Source organism: Theropithecus gelada, chromosome 13 (assembly GCF_003255815.1).
Source record: "Theropithecus gelada isolate Dixy chromosome 13, Tgel_1.0, whole genome shotgun sequence".
Classification (NCBI taxonomy): Eukaryota; Metazoa; Chordata; class Mammalia; order Primates; family Cercopithecidae; genus Theropithecus; species Theropithecus gelada.
The window spans coordinates 56,252,286-56,279,447 of NC_037681.1; positions in this window are offsets into that span (position 1 = coordinate 56,252,286).

Sequence of the window (27,162 nt, forward strand, 5' to 3'; positions counted from 1 at the left end):
ATTTGTCTTTCTGTGAGGCCAGAAAGGGTGGAGGGAGGGAAGAAGAGAAATTGATTAGTAGGTACAAAAATACAGCTGATAGAACAAATAAGTTCTAGTGTTGACAGTAGTTCCACTATAGTTAACAAGAAATGATAATATAATTCAAAACAGCTAGTAAAGATTTGAAATGTTCCCAACACAAAGAAATGATAAATGTTTGAGGTGATGGGTATCCCAGTTACCCTGAGTTGCTCATTGCACATTGCATGCTTGTATCAAAATATCACATGTACCCCATAACTATGTACAACTTTATGTATCAATTTTTAGAATACGGAAGAAAAAGTATGTCTTTGCACATGCCCAAATAGCTTTATATTTGCACACTCGGTTCCCTTTTCTTGGAATGTTCTTTCCACAGACATTTTCAAGACTCTTCTCACTTTCTTCAGATCACTGCTCAGAAATCATTTACTCAGAAAAGCCTTCCATGTCTCTTGTACACAAAATTATAACCCACCTCTCTGAACTCACTATCTTCTGTACCTTGCTTTATCTTTCAACATAACATGTTTATATTTAAGGATATTTGATTAATCATCAGGACTGATTTCTTAAGGGGGTTTAATGTGTTCAATTTGAGTTTATCTAAATTAGCCATTACAAGTCAACATGACTGTTGATTTTTAACACATTTCTAAATACTATTTCAAAATCTGTAAGTTGAATTCAAAGGCTTAATACATGTTTCATTTTATAAATTCACTACTTATTTAAAAGTCAACTAACTGTATATAATTATTTAAATGTCCAAAATCCTCTCTTAGATCTTCTTTGACATCCCTCATCCTTCACATTTCCACTTAAAATTAACTTCTTTGGCATATATTTTTTAATCCCTTAAGTCTGAGTTAAGGCTTCTTGTATATGCCTCTAGAATACCCTTTTCTAAGAATATTTATCCCACAGTACTGTTATTAGCAATTTGTCTCCCAGTACCTAGCACAGTTTCTAGTACACAGCAGGCACTCAAGAAATATCTGTGGCAAGAAAGAGCAAGGATGGAAGGAAGAGGAGTGGGAAAGATGGAGAAAGACAGGGTGGGGGAAGGAAGGAAGGAGCCCTTCTCTACTTTTGGGTAATACACTTTCAAATATCCTGCATTATTTTTAACCTCTCCAAGATATCAAAATTTTCACAGTGAAATATATTAAAATATAAGCACCTTTTCAATTCAGTTACACCTCATAAAATTTAAGCTTTGCATTCAAGTTTAAGAAAAAGAGAAAAAAAAAATCATTCTTCCTGGCTGTCAAGCAATTCTTAAGCAAACTCCTATTGGTTTACTAAGGCTACATCCAGGTTGAAAGAATTTTCAGAATATGAGATTCTGTTACTTTTGTATGTTCCATATAGGCCTAAGTACAATATACACTATTATGAAATATTAAACAAAACACCACTCTTTCTTGACTTCAAATTTTTTATTTTGTTGCTTGGTTACTTTGTTCTCAAATTTTCAACTCATCCTTGTCTCTTGAAGCAGAAATTTTAAGGACAGGAGAGGTTTGAGAACTGCTTCAGTTCTGCAGTCTATCCAAGTCTTTCAGAAGGCCCTTCAAGATACTTACATGTGCAAAAGCAGACTATCTTTTTACCTCTCTAGCATTTCACACCAGTCCTCCTCTCTTTCTCCTATCCTTTGTGCCAGTACCATTCTGTTCATCTTTTTTTAAATATATCATAATCACTAATGCCTTCACATCTGCTATGCCTGTGTTTTGAACGTCCTCCCTCACTTATACTTCTTTTATCTCAACTCTCCACATGAGAATCAATCATCCTTTCCTCTGTGTTCCAAAAGTCTAAACCACATCACTATGTCTACTATATGTTATTTGTGATAAACATAAATACAATTATACCTAGCGAAAAGAATGTTTCCCGCCATACTATTGTTTTAGAACTACGCTGTGTTTGTTATAAATTAATATGCAAGCTCATTTCAGATAGAAAGGCAAAGCTTGAGGAGCCTGGGCATGAGCAGAAAAATTACACAATCTTTTCTGCAGAAGAAAAAATAATTTGCTGGTTTTTTCTCTGGGATAGGAAGGAGCAGGGCAAGAGACAAAGGAAATGGTGATGGATGATGAAAAGCTCACGATTTAAAATGTGATTCCACCATGTGTTGCTACATAACTACATTATAAATCCATGAAATGTTTGCATGACAGATATTTTGTGAAACAATGGTGAACTCTGGAATTTTCCACTATCTAAATTATAAATTCACGAAATATTTGCATAACGGAGATTTTGTGAAACAATGGTGAACTTTAGAATTTTCCACTCAGGTGACAGAAGTAAAATTATGACAGAAAGGATAGAAGCAATTAGGGAATAACTAAGAAAAAGTATATAAAAATTAAAGTAGTAAAGTTTGGGGGATTTGAAGCAATTTTATACAAACTTCTAACAGCCTGTGATCACTCAAGTTTCATTTTAGGTTCCCTGTCTTAGACCTTACGATCTAGCATGTATTAGCGAGCTACCACTTGTATGTAATCATCTACTCTCAAATGCAATCAAGGTTGTGGATGTTCTTTCCTTGACTCCAAACTGTTGAAAAAATTGTATAAGGATATAGAGCAGCCTGACCAGGCGTAAGTCCTGATTGCTCTTGGAATACATTTCAAAGTAGAAACACAGTTTTGGAAATTATGCTTACCCTGTTGCATGGTGTCAAGCTAGGCACATAGAAAGTGGCATGTGAACTTGGTAGACTGAGTAATTCTAAGTAATTCCCACATCAGTTGCTGACTGCAAGTTGCTTTCAACACAGCTTAATTGACACACCATGTTTCAAGAAGATTGAAGAAATATTTCCTAGAAGAGGGATAAAAGTTTGTTGCAAATGCATTTAAACTGTTAAGTTTCTCTCCTGTTTTCCCTATTGAGAGAGAAATCCCCAGCACTTAGACTGCTACTATATCATTGCTTATCACGCAGGTATTGGAATCCCTAAACAAGGCTATAGCTACTTTAAATAACGGACATTTGGGCCGGGTGCGGTAGCTCATGCCTGTAATCCCAGAACTTTGGGAGGCCGAGGCAGATGGATCACCTGAGGTCAGGAGTTCAAGACCAGCCTGACTAACATGGTGAAATCCCTGTTTCTACGAAAAATCCAAAAAATTATCCAGGCATGGTGGCGGGCACCTGTAATCCCAGCTACTCAGGAGGCTGAGGCAGGAGAATTGCTTGAACCCAGGAGGCAGAGGTTGCAGTGAGCCAAGGTCACACCATTGTACTCCAGCTTGGCCAACAAGAACAAAACTCTGTCTCAAAAAAAAAAAAAAAAAAAAGGACATTTTAAAGCAACATATACTTAGAGGATGCAGAGGAGAATCTGGTGTTGTAGACAGAACAAACCCCTGAAAAGTTGCAATATAGCCACTGGTCTTGAGAATGAAGAAGTGATAGCAATTAACAGAAAACTGGGAAGATACAGCATATAGTCCCAAAGCCACCAGTAGAAATACTGTGCAAACAAAATATCTTATAATGCTAAAATGGGTGTTCAGGAAAGTAGAGAAATTCCAGGATTGAAGGTCAAATTTCATACTACCATCAGTAAGAGAATAGACCAGAAACATTTAAAGACATATGGGTCTTTTTAAGTAAGCCATTCAGCAAAATACTTGGAAGTCATTTTGAAAAATTAGTCCCAGAGAGCAATTTATAGTAATTCTTTAATAGAAAAATCATGGACAACATGAGCAGGTTTAGAGGCCACAAATTCTTAGAATTAGTGACTGTAATTCAGAAAAATTAGAATGATGTGGCATTAGCTATTCTATGGGACTAAGAAAAAGGTCAGTTTGCCAAACTGAACATGTGGGGAATTTTAACTGAGGCAAGTATGGTGCAGCTGCTAAAAGGTGAGCTTAAGCTAGTCCTTCATCCTTAGTAAGATGGCATAGCAGTCATGAGTAGTACATAGTGAGTACTTCCCTCCTTTGTCTCTTCTTAGCACATGGTAATATTGCTGTCCTCCATCTCCTTTGCTGTTTGACATTGCCTCCTAACTTGCTTCAACTAATAAAATTTAGAGTAGAAATGATGGAGACACTTACAAGTCAAAGACATTCAGAATCAGTACATAAGTTGTCATTCCCGTTTCCCACTGCTGCAGTAAATCAAGAAAGCACATGTCAACATGAAGTCATGGAATCAACCTAAATGCTCATCAGTGATAGACTGGATAAAGAAAATGTGGTATATTTATATACAATACATAAAATACATATACCATGGAATGCTCTGCATGGAATGCTCTGCAGCCACAGAAAAGGACAAGAACATGTCCCTTGCAGGGATATAGATGGAGCTGAAGGTCATTCTCCCTAGCAAACTAATACAGGAACAGTGATATATAAGTCCATTTTCATACTGCTGTGAAGAAATACCTGAGACTGGGTAATTTATAAAGAAAAAGAGGTTTAATGGACTTACAGTTCCACATAGCTAGGGAGGCCTAACAATCATGGCAGAAGGCAAGAGAGGAGCAAAGGCACGTACTTCATGGTGGTGGGCAAGAGAGTATATGCAGGGGAACTGCCCTTTATAATACCATCAGATCTCGTGAGACTTATTCACCATCATGAAAACAGCACAGAAAAAAAAAAACTGCTCCCATGATTAAATTACCTCCCACTGGGTCCCTCCCACAACCCATGGGGATTATGGGAACTACAATTCAAGACGATATTTGGGTGGGGACATAGCCAGACAATATCAAACAGAAAAGCAAATACCACATGTTCCTACTTGTAAGTGGAGCTAAATGATGAGAACACATGGAGACATAGAGGGGAACAACATACGTGGAGGACTTTCTGAGGGAGCAAGGTGGGAGAAAGGAGATCAGGAAAAATAACTAATAGGTACTAGGCTTAATCCCTGGGTGACGAAATAATCTTTCCAAAAATCCCCATGACACAAGTTTACCTATGTAACAAAACTGCACTTGTGCCCCTGAAATTAAAAAGCTTTAAACAAAAGATAAAGTCTCCATCAGCCTCAGTCTCTGGTTGTCCTCAATGAACATAGACATATAATATGATTGAAAACTAAACCTACATTTTTGTAAGCTCTGTTAGACACACCCCAAGGTGACACTCAGCACTGTGGACCTCCTGGTGTTTATGATTTTCCATAATGTCTCTCCCCTTGAATGTGGATGGAATTTGCTTCTATGATTTGCTTATAATCAATACAATTTGGTAAAGATAATGGGAGGAGGTCATTTCTGTGATTATGTTACAACATGTATATAACTCTGTCTTGCTATCAAATGCACCAGAGACTTCCTTCCCTGACCTTGAAGAAGTAAGCTGCCATGAAATAAGGGTCTGTGCTGGAGAAGCCTGTTGGCAATTATTGGAGACAGCATGTAGGGACTAAGAGTGGCCTCAAGCTTAAAACCAAAGCCTAAGTTCCACAGGCACAATGAGATAAACATTGCCAACAAAACTGGGGAGCTGGGGCCAGGCACAGTGGTTCACGTCTGTAATCCCAGCCCTTTGGGAGGCTGAGGTGGGTGGATCACTTGAGGTCTGGAGTTAGAGACTGGCCTGGCCAAAATGGTGAAGCCCCATCTCTACTAAAATTACAAAAATTAGCCAGGCATGGTGTCACGCACCTGTAATCTCAGCTACTTGGGAGGCTGAGTCAGGAGAATCACTTAAACTCAGGAGGTGGAGGTTGCAGTGAGCCGAGATCACGCCAGGGCACTCCAGCCTGGGTGGCAGAGCAGGCCTTCATCTCAAAAAACAAACAAACAAAACACAAAACAAAACAAAACAAAACAAAACTGGGGACCTTAGAAATGGATCTTTCTTTAATCAAGCCTCTGATGAAACTACAGCCCCAACTAACATTTTAATTACCACCTGATGATACTCAGAACTCAAAACCCCAACTTTTTTTCCTTCAACTTTTAAGTTCTAGGGTACAAGTGCAGGATGTGTAGGTTTGTTACAGAGGTAAACGTGTGGCATCGTGGTTTGCTGCACGGTTCAACCCATTACCAAGGTATTAAGTGCAGCATCTATTAGCTAGGGTCTTCCTGATGCTCTCCCTCCCCCAATGCCACCCCCGACAGGCCCCCTTGTGTGCTGTTTCCCCACCATGTGTCCATGTAAAACCCTGACTTCTGACCAGAAGAAACTGTGAGATAATTAACGGGTGTGTTTTAGGACACCAAGCTTATGGTAATTTGTCATGCAGCAATAGAAAAATAATATATAAGCCATTGATTTTTGGAAGTTGTTTTTTATTTCAAAATAATCGATTCCATTCCTTCTGACAGAAGGAATCAGAATAAGGTCAAATTCTGTGTTCATACCCTGGTGCAATATACCCAGGTAACAAACCTATACTTGTACCCCTTGTATCTAAAATGGTGACAGAGCGAGACTCCATCGCCAAAAAAAAAAAAAAAAAAAAAAAAAGTATGTCCAAGATTTTTGCCTGCAAATTTGTTTATGGTACAAATGGTCTCAGCGACTAACAAACTCTAAAGATCCACTGGTTTTGTTTTTCCCACGTATACATAGTGTGCTATCACATGCAGTGGGCTTGCCCCCACATATGTGGAAGAGATTCAAGGTAAAAAACGAGCCAGGAATTCTTTGAGATAGAAATGCTCACCGGCTGATTTAGATCGCAATGAGCATGGGCCTTTAAAACAGCATGCATAGATAAACTTGATTTTTGTATCTCAGAATTCTCAAAGGGATTTGAGAATAATGTGCCAAGTTTATTCGCACCACTCTACACCCTCTGGAACACTACTACATACCCTCACATCCACATGCCTCCTTCTTTGAGATGTGCAATCTTACAACAGTCACTCAGCTATACAAATTAGCTACAGGATAAATGCAAGGTAAGTAACTTCTTCTGTGTAAGTAATTCTCTCTAATACTAGACTCTGGATCTTCAGAAAAGGGACCTGCCTCATTTAGCTGCTTCGTCTCAAAGCTTGGCGTGATATCTGGCAGTTGATTCATAGTTATTGAAATGGAATGGAAGGGAAAGGAAGGGAAGATAATAGAATGGAACGCCCTGATGGTTTTTTGACTGTTGCTCATTGGCCTGGATGTTGATAGATCTGTAGTTCCAGGACATGATTTGTGGTAGGGAAAGAGCAAGAAGACATGACTCTGCTACTGTAAAGGGAGACACCAGATACAAATGAGATCAATTAGGATTTATCTCAAGAAAATTTGGAATTAGGATTCACTGGAGATAGTATTTGCTGTTCATTTGAATTGAAGGGAAATAAACTCAGCAGCTGTGTGGGTGACCATATGCACTAAAATGGGGAAAAAGTTACAAAGCACAAAGAATAGGGTTATCACAAAGACAGTGCAAAATGGGAAGCCAGGCAGGAAGTGGGAGAGAGGCCAAGAGAGAGAAGTAGAATGACTGACTTCTTGATGACCAAAGACTTCCTATTCCATTCTTGGGTTTATTACAATTAAATAATTCTTTTACGCTTAAAGCAAATTGTGTCTGACTTATTTTGAAGTACAGAATTTATGAAATGTATCTCTAGTAAGACATGCTGTTTCCCCAAAGTCTGGTTATTTTTATGCTAAATTCTAACGTACTATATGGCATGAGCAGGATTCTCCAACAGAGACTAAAGGATAGAGGAAGGCACTTTGGAAATTTTAAGTGGTAAGAAGAGATTGCATTTAGCACCACCTACCAGAAAGCATTTGTTTTATTCCAAGGCAGGAGTGTTAAATCTTCATAACTTCCTAGTGGGGCCATGGATAGAATTCAGGTAGTTCATGAACTCGGACAGGAAAAAAGATACCCTTAGCTTTATCAACCTCTATCTAAAAAATGGCAATTTCCTTCAATTATGGATGTAGGAAAATAATCAGTAATTTAAAGGAATAACTGTAACTTTGTCATCAATCGAAATCAGACATTTTCATATTTCATTATGATTGTCCTTGAAATCTTGACCTATTATTTAGGTAGATCACAACTTAATGATGGTAGGTAGGTATTAGACCCACTATTAAATAGTGTTAGCTAAAATGCATAGATAAGGAAGCACATAATTATTATATCACAAAATTGTTTAATACTTTGAATCTACATTTCAATATAATTGGCTTTCTTTGTAATCCTATGTATTTTGTTATATAAATGTTAAAACATTATTCTAAGAAAACCTTCACCAGATTTTCAAATAGGTGCAGGGCACATAAAAAGATTAAGAACCCCTACTGCAGATACTAAAGACAGGGGAGAATTAGGTAATTTAATTATGAGGAACTAAAGAATCAAATCAATAGAAACCAGGGGAAAACCAGGCAGAACCAGACTCCTACATTTCTTAGAGTTACTATATTTCTTATGCCCATATTTGGACTTTTTATACCTACTGTGTTAAACATTTGACTGTACCTTTGAAGGATCTTAGCAACAAATATAAAAGATGAAACATATTGTTTCTGCTACAGTTTAAGTCTCTGTGTGCTACAGCTAATGAGACATCAGGTTGTTATTATACCGAGTCAAATCACTCAAGTGGACAACCTGTTAAAGAACATAAACGGATTTGGATTTGGAAGAAATAATGAAAAAAAAGTAAACCTTATCACGTCCATTATTTATTTTCTCTTATAAAGAAATGTCAAAATCATTTTTTCATAACTTAAAAACCTATGTTTATACATAGTCTAGTTTTGATTTTAAATAAGTGTTTTGTCAGCCCCCAGTTATCACCTAAACTAATTTGAGAAACTGAATTTGTGACTAGAATTACAAATGAGTGGGTTTGGAACTTATGGCACTTAGGGAGTGAAGGACCATCAACAGTAATTACTTCATTTCCCCTTGAGGGCCCCTGAGAAGAAAAGCATAGCATTTTCCTACTGAGGAAACTCAGTGTTCAGTAGACCATGCACAATTATAAAATTAGCTAATTGATAACTTATTAACATTAGAAGCATGCATGTTCATTAGTAGATAGACTTTTAAAATCCATTTCTGTTCCAATTCCAAATGAATATTTTAAATGGGACCTATCAAGAAACTTTGTTTTAATTAATTTTATATTTCATCCTTTGCATTAACTTTATCTCTGATTAGTTCTAGTCTCTTTTAGAAGTTTAAGCATAAGTAAAGGAAGGCACCCACTATGAGATCTCTGAAGTTTCCTGCAATTACCATTTACTCCTTGGCATTATTCTAAGAATATTGAAAATCATCAGCAATACTACAACAGAAAGCAGCCCAGATAAAGAAAGACCACTTCTGACTGCCTTCTTAACATAGGAAGGCACAATCCTTAGTTCTTGGTTGTATGAGGGCAATGAATACTGTATAAAGGAAGAATAGCAGATAGGAGCATAAACATGAGCTCCATATCCCTGAAGATTCATTTTATGAAAAGACAATTTGAACTATTCTGCTTGATCTACAAAATTCTGTAGTAAATTTTGCTCTGCTGAAAATAAGAATGAAGAGAGAAAAACAGAGATTCCCTCTATATTGTAATGGTCAAACAAAGGTTAACTAAACAATGAAAACTCTTTAAAAATCTCTTAATGCTGTGGTTAATGGAAGTGTTTGAAAGCTACTTAACAGAAGGGTAAAGCCACGTGTCCTAGGGAAAATGATTTCATGGGTCTCAGATAACTCATGCATAAAAGGGAAAATTTAACAATCCTTTCACAGGGATGTTGTAAGGATTTCAGGAAACGATAAAAGAACAGTGCCTACTAAAATGCCTAACACATAGCAGATACTCAATACATTTTAGTACCCTGCCTCCTTGCGCTGTTTCTTGTATCCCTAATGACCATCAAGCTGAGTGGCACAAACAAGAACAAATGAAATGCACGTTGATTTCAGGTGAGATAAAATCAACAGGAAAAACAAACATAAATTTAAAGTGATTGAACTTGAAAAGGGACTAAGTCTAAAGGAAGTAAAGGGAAGAGATGGCAACAAAGGAATACATCTCAAATGAGTAATAAAATAGCTCAAGCTTAGATGTCCTTATTTCCTAGTTTGAATCTGAGAGCTTTTTTTAGTTTCTCCTGAGTCTATAGTCTCTGCAGTATTATCCCTCAATTTCCAGGAAAATTCTTGTCTTTATGATGTTTCCAATAATTTAAAAGATATGAATTTACAGCTGTACATAACAATCTTTTTTATTGCTTAGTGTCTTAGGGGTAATTAGAAGATGAAATTTTCTATTTTAGAATGCTTGCTATGGTCTAAATGTGTCTCCCAAAATTCATATGTTGACATCCTAACCCCTAAGGTGATGATATTAGGAGGCAGGGCCTTTTGGAGGTAATTAGGTCACGAGAACAGAACCCTCTGGAATAGATTAGTGCCCTTATAAAAGAGGACCAAGTGAGTCCATTGTCCCTTCTGCCAAATGAGAACATAGTGAGAAGTCAACAATCTGCAACTCAAAAGAGGTCTCTCCCCAGAACTCAACCAACCATGCTGGCACCCTGACCTCACCTCTGGACTTATGAGAAATAATTTTCTGTGTTTAAGCCACCCAGTTGATGATATTTTGTTACAGGAGCCCAAACAGACTAAAACAATGCCGTAGCCCAAATGGCTGCCTTACTGAAGTTAGAATGAGGGAGAAGAAAAAGAGAAAGGAAAACAAAGAGATGAAAGGAGAGAGAGAACGAGGGAGAGAGAGAGAGAAAAAGGCCGAAAGAATGAATACAATACACTTTTTAAAAATCTAATTTCAATTAGGTGAGTAGAGGTTGGCTTTGAGAACAGAGACTCATCGTGCTTCTGTAAACCAAAGTTCAGCAAGGCATGGATTGTTTGTAAAAATACAAGAAAATACATCATCCTTCCCTTCTACTTCTTCCTCTAGAATCCTATTTATACTTCTTTGTTGCTATACCTTCAGGAATGCAAAATGGAACTGGTAAAATTCCAAAAAAGGAAAACTAAGGCAATCACAAGGATTCAGAGTGGGACTAGTGCTAGGGAAGACAGCCAGCAAGACAAGAAGGGACTGAAAGGAGTAGAAAGACAAAATCAGGATGCTAAGTAGATTAAAATCTTCAAAATATAAAAATGTGATGATTGATGTGACTAAAACAAGCATAGACTTAACTTTCAAAATCTGAAATAGTAGGGTGTGTTTCCTTTAAAAGAGATCCTTTTTACAATTGAGCAAGGTAAACTTAGGACAAAAGGGAGCAGGGAAAGGAAGTACTTCTTATACAGAGGATAACAATTTTCTGAAACTCTTAACCCCCAAGAGGTAGGCAATGACAGCAAATTTAAGTGGATTTTAAAGGGGATTGGCTGGCCTTCCATACCACAGTACCATCAGTGGAGATTAAAAGGAGCTGATGCGTGCTCTACCTGGAAGGTTGATGTCAGGATGAAAAATTACATCCACTGATGGTTCACTCCCTATGGCCATAGTTTGCACAGATTTGGGAGCTGAATGAAACATTAATTCAAACTAGTCATGGTTATTTCCAAGGTTTTTTTAATTTATTTTTTGAGACAGAGTCTCTTTGTCACCCAGGCTGGAGTCCAGTGGCGTGATCTCAGCTCACTGCAGCCTCTGCCTCCTGGGTTCAAGAAATTCTCCTTCTTCAGCCTCCTGAGTAGCTGGGACTACAGGTGCATGTCACCACACCCAGCTAATTTTTGTATTTTTTTAGAGATGGGGTTTCACCATATTGGCCAGGCTGGTCTCAAACCACTTGAGTCCCAGAGTCATATTGACAAACCTCAGGTCACCTAGTTGATTGATAGAAGAATAAGAAAGACCATCAGTTCTTCTAACTCCCAGCTAGAGAATTCTCCAAAGTTCATACATGATGGCATTGACTTCCTTCTCTACTCCTGGCAAACTATAAATAAAAATATAGGACATAATAGAGGGTCTTAGAGGCTATCAAGATATACACCCAGAGCAAGAATCACTGTGGTTCCTTCCTCAATTAGAAAATTAATTTTTTGGTTGTAGTTTAAGGAATCCCTTCTACCTCTTCTAGCATATGCCTTGAAATTCACAGAAATTTAATTTACTGACTAACTTCTTCAGTTCTCAGTGTTGAAGCTTGAAATAAAGCAAAAACCTCTAAGTGAGATGTATTCTGTTAAAAGAACTTGAAATTATGGAAATCAACATCATCCATGTCTCAGTGATTTGCAATACTCATCCTAGTGAGCAGTTAATACAGAAAGTAAATGATATGGCTACCTAAGGCTTTGCCTGTGTACACACCTCCCAAAGTCACTGACCTTGGACTAAACCACAGTAAACATCCCTCCCGGGCTATCCTGAGAAGGTGGAATCACTCAGTGATAGCTCGTGAGCATGTTCCCTCTTTATTAATGTGGATGCACATATTTTCATTTTTTTACAGAGAATTGTGCTATTTGGTATTCCTTCTGTAGACTCCATTGAAGTGGATGGTCTCAGATACTTACTGAAAAGAAATTAAGACTATTATTTACCATGTAAGATGTATGTTGTACATCAGCTCACTGCAAGGATGTTGCAATTTTATTTCACTCGCTGATATTTGGACATATCAAATCCCATGTAAAAGTAACCAGTCAAAACCCAGTAAAGCACTGTCATCAAAAGAACAATCATGGAATCCTATATTAATAGTAGTTATCAGAACTTAGTAACCAAAGGATGTGCAAAGTATAAGCACTATATATTAATTTAAAACATGAACTACACACAATTACAGCTAGCATACAAATGTCCACGGATAGAAAAGAATATGAGAGGACTATAAAAAAAAAAGAAAAGTCTGTTATTCTGGAAGAATGCAATCGATCTAGGATATGGGTTTTGCCTAAGGGCTCACTTGCTCTTTAGCACTTCTGAGTGAGTCTTTACTAGGATGTAACCTGTAAATGTAAAGTGGTTTGTCCGTAGAACTTCTGTCGGAACTGGCCAGTGTTAAGAACAGGTTATTGGAATTCTCTGCACATGCTAGCCAACGGTGCCCTCTTTAAACTCTAAAAAATTCGAGTACTTCATGTTTTATACCTTGTTAATGACTAAGTTAATTCAGTTGATACTTAGTTTTATGTCTTGGGTTTTACAAAATTAGTTAATAACCTACTTAAAGGTAATAATGATATTTTAAAATATTTTCAAACTCATTGTGCCCATGTGGGGCCTGACATAGTCCATTGATTGACTGAGAAATCATAGATTGTGATAGGCAATCAAAATGGAGCTGGCAAGGAAAAAAATGGGCTGTATTTCAAAGCACATTTATATTTACGACCTGACCTTTAGATTTCTTATAGAGTTTTGGAAATGATTTTTTATAAGATAAAATTATTTCCATGTGTAGTAAATCTGCTATGTCTGACATTTTGGAATAAACAGAATTGTTACTCATCAGAAAAACACATTTAAATGTATTTTAAAAAGAAATTCAACTCCTGCCTGGCTATGGTGTACTAATAATGCTAAGAATACTTTTTTCATTATAAACAATTCAAAGAGTGAACAGAATAGATGAAGCTACTGTTTTCGGTCACTGGAAAACACATATTACAGAGCTTTGGTCACTGACAAAAGTAGCCCTTGGCTTTCTGCCAGTGGGCAGTTTCAGGACTGGACAAAGGGAGGAGAAATCCAAACAGAGTCTACGCTCTCTCTCAGTTGAGGAGACAGAGATATACGTTCAGTGAAGCCAAGGCAGCTAAAATTTTGGCAGGGAGCGGGATAGACACATTCATTATGGGCCAGGCAAAGAACAACTTTCAGGAAAAGATCAATTATTGAGGATCAGTACGGCAAATAATTCCCAGAGCTCATGCAGGGCAAGAAATCACTTGAATTTCTACAAGCCAGAATGGAAAGACCCCTCTGTTAATACATGGGACATTCAGTAGATGTCCCAGAAAACTTATGCTTTAATGATAAAGCTAAACAAGCCTTAAAATGGAGGCTACTCTATAACATCCCTCACCCATAAAGCTCGAAAAAGAAAAAACCACGAAGGCATCAAAATGATCTGCAAGTAATTGTATTGTTTGTCAGCACAAATTGTATCACTCTTCAAATAAATTCAACAAACTCAGTACTCAAAAATGTGAAATCATAGTGCTTAACAACTAATTAAAACTACTAAATTGTGAAGAGGTGAGAAAAGGTAACCTAAACCAGGAGAAAAAATAAATTAACAGGCAGACATAGTGATGTCTTTATCATAAATCATAAAGATAATGGAATTAGCAGAAAATGACACTAAAACCATTGTCATTATGTTCAACATGCTCAAAGATTTAAAGAAAAACATCAGAAAAAAATAGAAAATATAAGAAAAGACTCAGAAGACACTTCCAGAAATAAAATGTTTAATACCTGAAATGAACCTATCACTAGAAGGAATTAACAGCAGCTCTGACACTGCAGAAAGAAAGGTCATGAAATTGAAGAGACCCAGAGCACTGAGAAAAAGAAAAGAAAGATTTTTAAAAAGAGGAATCTCAGGGACATGTGAGTTAACAGTAAGCCACATAACAAACATGCAATTGGAATACCAGAAAAAAAGGAAAGAAAAATATATTCAGAAATTTAAAATTCTACAATTATCCAAAATTTTTCAAATTTGGTGAAAACTATGAAGTCACAGATTCAAGAAAAATCAATGAACAGCAAAGAACATGAACAGAAAGAAAACCACACCAAATTGCATTATAACCAAACTACTGAAAACTAGAGATAAAGAGAAAAATCTTAAAGGCATATGGAGAAAAGAAGACACATTTTCTACAGAGCGGAAAAAAATGACCCACAGACACATCAAAAACTCAGTGAGCCAGAGTCAGGGAAATATAATCTTTAAAATGATGAAATACAAAACAACTGTCAACTAGAATACAGTCAGTAGAAATATCTTACAAAAATTAAGCGATGAAGACATTTCAAACAAACAAATCAGAAAGAATGTTTTGCCAGCAAGTGTGTACTAAAATAAATGTTGAAGGAAGTGCTGCAGATACAATAAAAATGATACCAGTTGGAAAAGAGATAACCAAAAAAAGCACCAAAAATTACAAATATAAAAGCATGTTTATTTTATTTTTAAAAAGCTTTTTAAAATAATTGATCTTTTAAAGCAAGGTTTTAAATACACACAAACATGCACGCACACACATATATATGATACACACACACACACACACACACACACACAACAAACGTACCTCAACAAAATGCACCTCATCTAAAGCACAATGGATTGGAAGGGAAATGATTAAGCCAATAGTAGAGATAAAATAGAGTATTAACAAAACAAACTTGATTAATAAATAAAATGAACCTTGATTAATCCAGCAGAAAGAAGAAAAAGAAGAGAAAGGAAATAAAATCAAGCAGCATGACGATAGATTTAAATCTAACTGTGTCAAAAATTATCTAAGTGTAAATGGCCTACACACTCTAATAATCAGATTACCAAACTGGACAAAAAAGCAATGATGAACTATATATAACATGTCTACATTTTAAGTATACCCATTTTAAGTATAAAGGTATCAACAGGATAAAAGTAAAAGGATTGTAAAAAGCATATGATGCAAACACTAATATTAAAAAGCCATAGTGGCTACAGTTAGGTAAAATAGACTTCAAATAAAGAATTAACAGGGCAATAAAGAGGCATTTTATAATGATAAATTGGTCAATTCCTAACGAAGATATAACAGTCCTACATTGTAAATGCCTAAACAGAATTTCAAAATGCATGAAGCAAAAACTGGCAAAACTGAGAGGAGAAAGAGAAAAACTTACCATTATAGTTGGAGACATCAACACTCATATCTTAATAATGATAAAGCATGTAGACAGAATATCAGTGAAGATACAGAAGACTGAGTAGCACAAACGACTTGACCTAATTGACACTTATTTATAGAACACTTTACCAAAGAACAGCAGAATATACATTATTTTTATTGAACGTGGCACATTCACCAAAATAGACCATATGTTCGGCCATAAAACAAGACTCATTCAATTTAAAAAGATTCAAATTTACAGTATGTTCTCTGACAGCAATAGCATTAATGCAGAAATCAACAAGAGAAAGCTCTCTGGAAAAATCCCAAAGAGTTGGACATTAAACAATACACCTCTAAATAAATACGTCAAAGAAAGAATCACAAAAAGAATTAGAAAATACCTAAAACTTCACAAAAATGAAATCATCAAACATCAAGATTTCTAAGATGCAGCTAAAACAGTTCTTAGAGAGACATTTATAGCCTTAAATACTTATATTAGAAAAGAATAAAGTTCTAAAAATGAATAAGGTAAGCTTTTAATTTAGGAAACTAGGAAGAGGGAAAAGAAACACTAGCATAACGAAATTAATAATAAACAATTAAAAATCAATAAAATACAAAACAAATAAAAATATAGAAAAATTAGTTAAAACCCAAGGTGTTTCTTTGAGAGGACCAAAAAACTGACAACTTTCATACTAGCTTGATCACGAATAAAAAAGGGAAAAGATACAAATTATGAGAAATTAAAGAAGACTCATTGCTAAAGATCTTACAGATGTTAAAGTATAATACATGACAACTTTTTTTTTATTATTATTCTGAATTTTGCTCTTGTCACCCAGGCTGGAGTGCAATGGTGTGATCTCAGCTCACCGCAACCTCCGCCTTCCGGATTCAAGTTATTCTCCTGCCTCAGTCTTCCTACTAACTGGGATTACAGGCAGGCGCCACCACACTCAGCTAATTTCTGTATTTTTAGTAGATACGGTGTTTCACCATATTGACCAGGTTGGTCTTGAACTCCTGTCCTCAGATGATCCACCCGCCTCGGCCTCCCAAAGTGCTGGGATTAAAGGAATGAGCCGTCATGCCTGCCATACATGACAATTTCAATGACTATATGATATAATATTCTACCTTCAAGAAAAACACAAATTACTAGAAAATCACAACAAATCAAAAGTCACACAGGAGGATATAGAAAATCTAATTAGTCTAATATTCATGGAAAACATTGATTTGTCCATCAAATATGTATCTGCAGATATCTCTACAAGGTGCTGATTTCATTTTCTTTAAGTATATTCCCAGAAGAGGGACTGCTATGTCATTTAGTAGTTCTATTTTTAATATTTTTGAGGAAACTTCATATGGTTTTTCACATAGCTGCACCGATTTACATTCACACCAAGAGTGTACAAGAGTATATTTTCTCCACACCCTTTCCAACACTTGATGTCTCTTGTCTTTTTTGAAATAGCTATTCTACCAGGTGTAAAGGCATACCTCATTGTGGCTTTGATTTGTGTTTTCCTGATGATTAGTGATGTTCAGCACCTTTTCATACACCTTGACCATTTTTATACGTTCTTTGAAGAAACGTCTATTCATGGTCGGGCGTGGTGGCTCACGCCTGTAATCTCAGCACTTTGGGACACCGAGGTGGTCGGATCGCGAGGTCAGGAGATCAAGACCATCCTGGCTAACACGGTGAAACTCCATCTCTACTAAAAAAAAAAATTAGCCGCGCGTGGTGGTGCACACCTGTAGTCCCAGCTACTCGGGAGGCTGAGGCAGGAGAATGGCGTGAACCTGGGAGGCGGGGCTTGCAGTGAGCCAAGATCGCATCACTGCACTCCAGCCTGGGTGACAGAGCCAGACTCCGTCTCAAAAAAAAAAAAAAAAAAAAGTCTATTCAGATATTTTACCCATTATAAAATCAGGTTATTTGATTTTTTGCGATTGAGCTGTATGTGCTACTTATATATTTTGGATATTAACCCCTTATCAGAAATACGGTTAGCAAATACTTTCTCCCAGCACATTGGCTTTCATTTTGTCAATTTTCTTTACTGCATAGAAGTTTTAAAATTTGATTTGATTAGGAACTTATAGAGATATCTGTGCTGTCATGTTCACTGAAACGTAATTCACAATAGCCAAGATATGGAAACAACCTAAGTGTTCATTGATGGATGAACAGATACAGAAATTTTGGTACATATATTATGATGGAATATTAGTCAGCCTTTTAAAAAGAAAGAAATCCTGTCATTGACAACAAAATGGATGAATCTAGAAGACATTATGCTAGGTGAAATAAGCCAGACACAGATAGACAAATACTGCATGATCTCACTTATATGTGAAAGAAAGGGAGTGAAGGAAGGAAGGGAAGGAAGGGAAGGAAGGGGAGAAGGAAGGAAGAAAGGAAGGTATTGAAAAGCTGAATACATAGAAACATAGAGTAGAAGGATGATTACCAGGAAGGCAGGGAGGGATGGGAAGATGTAGGTCAAAGGATGAATAAGCCTAGAGAGTTAATGTATAACATGAAGATTAAATTAATAATATTGTATTGTTACAATGTGGAAATTTGCTAAAACAGTTAGTAGATTTTGGGTACTCTTACCACCAAAAAAAGGGAGAGGTAAATATGTGAGATAATTAGTATGTTAATTTGATTGACTACAGTAACTGTTTTGCTGGGTATAAATATATCAAGACATCATGTTGTATAACTTAAATATATGCAATTTTAAAAACTTAAATCTTTCCAGTAAAAAGCTAAGGATCTTATGGCTTCAATAGTCAATTCTGTCAGACATTTATGGAAGAAATAATACCAACCATACACTTTTAGGAAACAGAGAAGGAGAGAATATATCCCAAATCACTTTGTGAAGCTAGCATCCCCCAATACAAAATCAGACAGAGACATTACAAATGAAAGAACCATAGACCAATATCTATGCATTAAATGAATACACATGCAAAATCCCATTAACAATTTATTGTAAATAAAATCCAACAATGTATAAGGATAACATAAGGGGTTTGTTCTGGGAATGAAAAGATGCTATATCATTCAAAAACCAAATAATATAATTCACCACATTAAAAAATGAAGAAATATATCATCATCTCAAAAGATACATAAAAAGTACTTAATAAATTTCAAGACAACTTCATGGAGACTGTCAGGAAAACAGTAATAAGAGAGAAAGAACTTCTTCAACCAATGAAGAGATCAATGAAAAAGCTATTTTCATTATTATCTAACTGCATTATTAACAGTGAAAAACTGAATGCTTTCCCTCTGAAAATCAGGACTAAGTCATAGATATCCACATTCACCATTTCTATTAAACATTAGGGCATGCAAGGATTCTATATAGGTTTTTGTGAATAGGTTATGTTGCCTTGGAAAAGGATAAGTATGTTTACAATGTTGGCTGCCGAGTTCTTTATATGTCTATGAGTTCAGAATGTTTATTAGATTGTCTGCTTGATCAAAATGTATTAAAAAATATTCCTATCAGAATTCAGTTTGGGAAAGTTTGGGTAATTCTGCCAATTTTTGCCTCATATGTTTGAGGCTACATTGTTAGATTAATAAATTCAGGATTCAAGATTGTTATAACTTCATAGAGAATTGTTATTTTTATGAAGTGATAATCCTCATTATTTTCAGCAATACATTTGTCTTTGAAGTCCATCCATTCTGATAATATTGCTACATCAACTTTTTTTGGATTGGATTTTTTCTTTTTCATTCACTTCCCTTTCAACTTTCTATACCATTATATTAAAGAGACATATCTTGCAAAATGCTTATAGCTGGATTTGATTTTTGCTTTTGTAGTCTTTCTCTCTCTCTCTCTCTCTCTCTCTCTCTCAGGAAGAAACTCTCAACATGAAAGATTCTTATATTTACAATTGTGTGATTACTGTTATATTTAAATTTATTTTTCTTTTAAATGTTTAATTCCCTTTTTAAATATATACTGTCTTTAGTTTGTAATATTTATCTCTAGTTGTATTTGTTACAGAACTGTGATTTTTCATTTGAAGCTCTTAAAAAGTCTTTTCTAAAAATACATATCAAAAGAGGGGTAAAAAGGCACCAGTTAATGTCTATTTCTTAATTGAAATTACCAGCCTTTCTTCCAATAGGAAGATGACATATTTGTGAGAATTATGGATCTAGAAGGAAACTTAGAGAGACTGACATTCGTTTTACATGTGAGAAAACTGAAGCCTGGAGTGTTTAGATGTTCAAGGTCACAGAGTGAGTAATTATGGTCTGATTGAATTGAAGTCACCTAACTCTTTGTCTAGCATTCTTTCCATGGTGTCCTTTTAGATTTATGCTGTACAGACTGTTGAATATCATCAGTTCTGCAATACAATAGTAGCACACGTCTTCCTGAAGGAGCTTGTAAATTGAATCAATTCTGAGATATGCATATTAAGTTAAGAAGCATGCAAAGCAGATGGCAAAATGCAAATGGATTAAGAGCTCCAAGGTTATCCAGACTAGAATCTATTTCAAGAAATGGTAGTCTGTTTTAAGTTTTATCTGTGACTTTGAAAACAATAGGCTCAACCGTAAAGAGAGATACGAAACATACTCTAACTTAAAGTTGCCCTTTGTTAAAAGTGTTTTATTTTAGTTTCTGGTTTATTATTTCTCATTTATCTATACCTGGCAGTATTCTTTCTCTGCAACTTCTACTTTTCCATTGAGTACTTAATTTTTTTTATCATTTATTTCCCCTCAAAGGTATTAACCTGCTTGGCATTAACCTGATTTTCTAAGCCATATTTCATTTCCTTTGTTACTTTTCCAGATACCTAAATTTTAAAAATATGATTTCCAGTTAATGCCATGTGGGACATGAAATGAAAACCCTGTGTACAGAGTAATTACTCTATATTTCAAAATGCAGAACTGCTGGGGTAAATTCAATGATGAAGTAATATGTCATCAGATCTCACGGTGTTGACGATGGAAATGTAGCAGTCATATTCAAAAACAGCTCATACTTTATGTGAGGGAAAAAAAGGGAAAAACTAAAATCTAGTTTCAAATTGAGCTTTAATTTCTAGTTTAACATTCTCTTCTTAGGACATAGAATGCCAGACTTCCTAGCTCAGCAGATCTTTCAAACCCAGCCTTTGAGATTTCAGTCTAGGGCTGCATTCTGAGCATGCTCTTTAGGGCAGATAGACCAATTAGGCATTTTCTGACAGCAGCCAATGTCGTGGGGCCTTTGTTAAATTTCTGTCACATCTTGTACTTATGAAAATGAACTGCGTCCTTGGGAATTTCAAAAGGTAATGAAGCATGGACCGGAGAAGGGCACCAGAGGGAGACAGAGCACAGAGCGCATATGTCGTTGCAGCAGCGTGATGGGGGAATGGGGTTTCTAATGATGGTGATGGTTCTCTGTGGTACATAGGTCCAAAGAGGCTGAATCGAAATGCAAACCTCATGAATTCTAATATCTAGAACAACCTAATTTTTGGCAAAACTCAAGTGTGCCACCAAGTAATTCTGAGAAAATGTAGATATGAAATGGTATCTATTTTATTTTATATACAGACATATTTAAACCTGAGAAAGGGCAGACATGAGCTTTCCACACTCTTTTGAGCATACTCCATATTGTGTCTGCCCATGTCAGCTCCATGCTCAGCCTTTCACCCCTTGAACTGAAGGGCTCACTGAATGACCAGCTTCTCCTGAACTGTGCTTCCCACCTCTGGAGCTCGTCCAATTTTACTTTTATTCTTCTCCCTCTGTTCTTTTCCTTCCTGTCCTAGTCTCAGCCCTGCATTTATCTGTTCATCCTCAGATTCCCTGGAACTTCACTTGGAGTGACCAAATCATCCCTTCTTTCCAGAGATGGTCCCAATTTTAGTACTGGAAATCCCTACTCCCCATCCTTTCTAAGTTGCTCTGAAGATTTACAGCTTTCTTCAAACACAACCAAGGGACAAACCCTGCTTCATACTCATTTCTTCAACAGGTTTCATCATCTAACAAAACACCAACACATACACCCAAACACATACCCAAACACCACACACACACACATACACACACCCCACACATACACACACACTTTAGAAATACACTAAACGAACCGAGGCTTCGCTTTACTGTGGTTTGACTTAAACAGCACCTTTCTCTTTGCCCCTTCAATATTAGCTAGAACTTCATTCATAAAATTTGCTTCACTCTGCTTTGTGTTTGTATTTCGTGTTTCCGTGCTCCCAGGTCAGCCCTGTGCTTAGTAGGTGTTTCTGCCTTTTTGACTCATTTCATGAAGCTTTTAACACTCTCTGACCCTTACTTGTAGGCTCAGACTTGCCTTGAATATTGAGCCAACCTAGGAGAGAAAGTTTATGTGTCAATAATTCCTCCCCTCCTTTCCTCCATGAAATGGAACATGGAATTAAGTCACATTTCCAAGCTGTGGAATGTACTGGCCAAAAGTAAATATTCACCTTCTCTATGTGATGTGCTTTCTTCTTCCCTTTTTGGAAGCTTTTAAGGTCTTCCCTGTGTCTCTGTTGTTCTGAAATTTCATATATGCTTTTGTATGGATTATTTTTCATTTATTGTGCTAAAGACTCAATGGGTCTTTTATGTTGAAGATTCATGTCTGCTGATACCTTTTTCAAAATATTGCTTTTCTATTAATTTACACATTCTATCATTTTTCTTTTCTTTCTAATGGTTATTGTTTATATATGACATTCTGTTCTTTCTAATAGATGCAACGTTTTCTCATTACGGTGATCATAAAATATAATGCATTTATTTAATGTGTATTGTCACCTTTCTAATAATCAAATAACTTTATTAAAATATACCTTACAATGCCTTTGTTTTAGTTATAAGTTAAATTATATAAGTTAAAGAGTTTCATTTTATAATGTTAAGAGTACGACAATATATAGTGAAGTGAAATTGTTGAAGTTGCTCAAAGGACTATGGAAAATCTTGTTTCTGTCCTCTGAATTCACAGTCTTAACAGTGCTGTAAAAACTGAGGGCAAACTTAATATATTATGTATTTTGTTTCTGCCACAAAATAGATCATCCTAAAAGAACCAACCCTGTTTTCTCTAGTCTACAGAGGTCAGTTGAAGGACTCACATGCTTTAATCCTAATCAATGTGTTGAATGAAAAATACAGGAAGAAAACAATTCCACATAGGGGCAGATTTTTTAAATAATAAAAGAAAAAAAGAGTGATCATAATCAATTAGAAATGAATCAAAGGCCAAGTGAATTTTAAGTAAAATAAGTCCCTGGGGATAAAACCAAATTAAGAAGTTCTTAATGAAAGTTCTTAATGGCACAGGAGTCCTTAGACAAGGCAGCGGAAAATCATGTGCCAGCATTGAATTAATAACAAAATGCCTTCTCTATTAACAAAATAACATCACAGTGCAACTGAATAAGATGACATGGGAAGGTAAGATGACTTCTGCATCAGGCAAGGTAAATACCATAAGAAATATTACAGAAAAATTAGTCCAACCATTGTTTTAATAGAGAAGCAACTGAGACCAAATGGGAACACTTTCTTAAAGGAGAAACAAACATGTCCTTCTTTACAAGGTGGCAGGAGAGAGAAGACTGAGAGCCGAGTGAGGGGGGCAGCCCCTTATAGAACCATCAGATCTTGTGAGAACTTACTCACTATCATGAGAATTACACGGAGAAAACCGCACCCATGATTCAACTACCTCCCACCGGGTCCCTCCCACCACACACAGGGATTATGGGAACTACAATTCAAGATGAGATTTGGGTGGGAACACAGCCAAACCATATCGGGGGCACCCCAAACCCAGTAGTAAGACTGTGGTTCTTTTAGACTTGTGGAGGTACTGCCTTGACAATCTTGGACATGTTCCAGGAGAATTCGCTGGATTATCAGGCAGAGACTATTGTTCTCTTCCCTCACTTTCTCCAAAACAAATGAAGTCTCTCTCTCTGTTCTGAGCCAACTAAAGCTGGGGGTGGAGTGACAGGCACCCCAGTGACCACCACCACTGTGTCTGCACTGAGTCAGACCTGAAGCCAGCACAGCACTAGGTCTTACCCAAGGCCTTCTGTAATAACCTCTTGGCTACTGCCTATATTCACTCAAGACCCTGAGGCTCTACAATCAGCAGGTGGCAGAGTCAGCCAGGCCTGTGTCCTTCCCTTCAGGGTGGCAAGGTCCCCCAGGTCCTTGGTGGGTTTAAATGTGCCACCAAGGACTCAGAGACTAAAGTCAAAAATCTTAGTCTACGTGGTTTTCTGTTTTACTGATGCTGATCTGGCACTCGAACCACAATTTGAAGTCCTTCTCACTCTTCCCTCCCCTTTCCAAAGGCTGAGGGGACTCACACCATAGCCACTGTCACCACAGGCCATTGGGAGTACCATCAGACTACCACTGATGTTCCCTTTTGTTCCAAGAGCTCTTACGTCAGTTTGTTGTGAATGCTGCCTGGCCTGGGACTCAAACTTTGGGGCAGTTGGCTCTCCTCTTCTACAGGGCAGGTCCAGAAATTCCAAGAGTCAAATCTTGGAATCAGGGGCCCCAACAGTCTGCTTGGTACTGTATGCCTCCTGTGTCCACGCTGGTACCTGAAATCAGCAAGTCTCAGAGGTTCACCCAAGGCCCTCAACATAGTGCCTGGGTATCACTGCTTGTTATTTGCAGCCCAAGGGCTCTTCAGTTAGTAGGTGATGAATGCTGCCAAGACTGGGACCTTCCCTTGAAGGCAATGGGTTCCCTTCTGGCCCAGGGTGTGTCTGGAAATGTGCAGGAGCTGGGGCCTGTAACGGGGACCTCACCGCTCTGACTGGTGCCGTGTCCTGCTGTGGCTGAGCTGCTATCCAAGATGCAAGACAAAGTCCTTCCCCTCTTTCCTCTCCTCTCCTCAGGTGGCAGGAAGAGGTCTAATCTGGAGCCTTCAGCTGTGCACTGTGGGATTAGGGGACAGGAGATACCAGCACTTTCTTGGCTGCCCCAGCTAGTGTCTCAGTATGTCAAGTGCCCCTGCAGTCAACTGTCTCTGGGCCTACCTCAGCCCTAGGGCTCACCTACGAGTTGCAATCCTTATGGTCTAGAATGCCTTACAAGTGTACTTAGAGACCAAGAGCACTTTGGCCCCCAGTGGTGGGGTTTGGGGGCACTCAAGTTCAGACCGTTGGGATAGGCCATTCTCCTCTGTCTAGGGCTAGTTCAAATGCTCCCTCTGTGGGTGGGCATCAGCTGAGTTTGGTCGAGTTCACCTTTCTGCTCTAACAGGACAGCACTGAGTTCAATGCCTCAGAATTGCTGTGTTCTCCCTCCTGCAGTGCCAGAGAGGGTCTCTATACCTCACCACTGTTGCAGAGGACGTTGCGGGGAACAGTGGCTTCAGTGATTCCAGACTGTTTTTTCTATCTCTTCAGTGCCTCTTTCAGGGATATGAAGATAAAACCAGGTACCACAAGGGCTCACTGATTTTTTGGTTCTTATAAAGATGTTTTTTTTCTGTGTACATTGTTGTTAAATTGGTGTCCTTGTGGGTGGTGCGACCAGTGGAACCTTGTATTCCACCATCTTTCTCCGCATCTCCCCACCTAGATTGATTACATTTTTATTCTTCCCCCCCCTCCTTGATATTTTAGAGATTTGATAATCTGAAAGGGAAGACCTGTGCCCATGTCTGTAAAATTACTGTCCTGGATTACAAGTGATTCAGTGGCAAATTGTTGTAATTCTACCTGAATGAGGAATGAGGTACCAGAAATTTCATGATAAGGTCACTTCTATGGCTTATACTTGGTTGTTGCTCCTGGCAGCCTAGTTCCCAGCCAGGTCCTCTATCCTTCTACAATTCTATTAGCCATCCAAACAATTATATGCTTCACTCGAAATAGGCATTTATTGCTTACACTTAGGAACCTGATTAATACAATTGGACAACTATTGCACAGCCTTTAAATGAATTACCAAGCAGACCTCACATGGTCTCCTTCTCTAAAGCTTATTACCTCTAAGAAAAAGTAGTTTTTTGAGCACCTTTCTTTCCTCCATGTGCATTTTTCAGCAATCTTGCATTTCATTGTCCACCTGATATCAAGTGTTCTGTTTCTTTAAAAATGTGTCACCCTTTTACTTTTTTGGTGTTCATGCCCAGGTTTCTAAAATTCCTATGTATTCCATTTTCTTTTTTATATGCTTTCATGAGATTTGGGCTGGTAGGAAGAGTAAATCTTATTATTTAGGAAGCCATATTGAACTAAAAGTTATTTTATTTTGTATATGATTTTTCCTGTTTCATTTCTAAAAATAAAACTGCTATATAAGTATAGTTAAAATTTTGTTTATATATGTGTATGTATATACATGCATATGTGTATGTAAACTACATAGATCATTTGAAGACCCATAGAGTTTCTAACTTAATGAGGATGAGATAGAAAACAAGCAAAGGCCATGGTATCCCATCTTATTGCACTGATAGGAGGCTATTATCATGATTGATATAGTCAGGTTGCTTTGAAGCTACATTCATTGTCAACCAACTAAATAAACATTCCATCCAAACTTAGGCCACATAGCTCCTCATTTGCTTTCAACAAAAATAATCTGCAGTGTGTTTATTTTCTCTTTTTGTTTGCATGTTTGTTTGCCTAAATACTTGTTTTAGATGGACTCATGAAAGATAGGGTGGTGTCTATTTATTATGGTAAATTTGATATTTTCTGAGGTTCAGGTCTTCTAATTAAGTCATTATCTAGCTTTATTTAACACAGTAGTTCATTTAACTTTAAAAATAACTGTGCTACCAAAAAATCTTGAATAAAATAAATGCTTTGTAAACTGAATCCCACTTTAAGTATAACCAAGTTCATTCAAGTGAATATATTTAAAGCTAATAAAACATTTATACTTTTTAATGCAAAGTTGTGGACACATAGTAGATACCCTATCATAATATTTATATGATTGATATTCCCCCTCCCCTGCCCAGCAAAAAAACTTCTAATTTACCTGGTTTTTCTTTTTGTTATTTTTAAATTTTAGATGCTTACATTAGGTTTTCCAAAGGTAAGACACACCTGCATATATCTTTTAACAGCCAAATTTTCCACTTGCCTCAACATCACATTTCCTATTATAGCCCTGAAGGCATTCTCTGTTTCTCTGTTTCCTTTAGCTTTGCTAGTTTTCTTCCGGTGAACTAAGATTTTTCAGGCACTCTATTTTCAATGTACTTTAAACTTCTGACTCTACTCTCTGAATTTTCC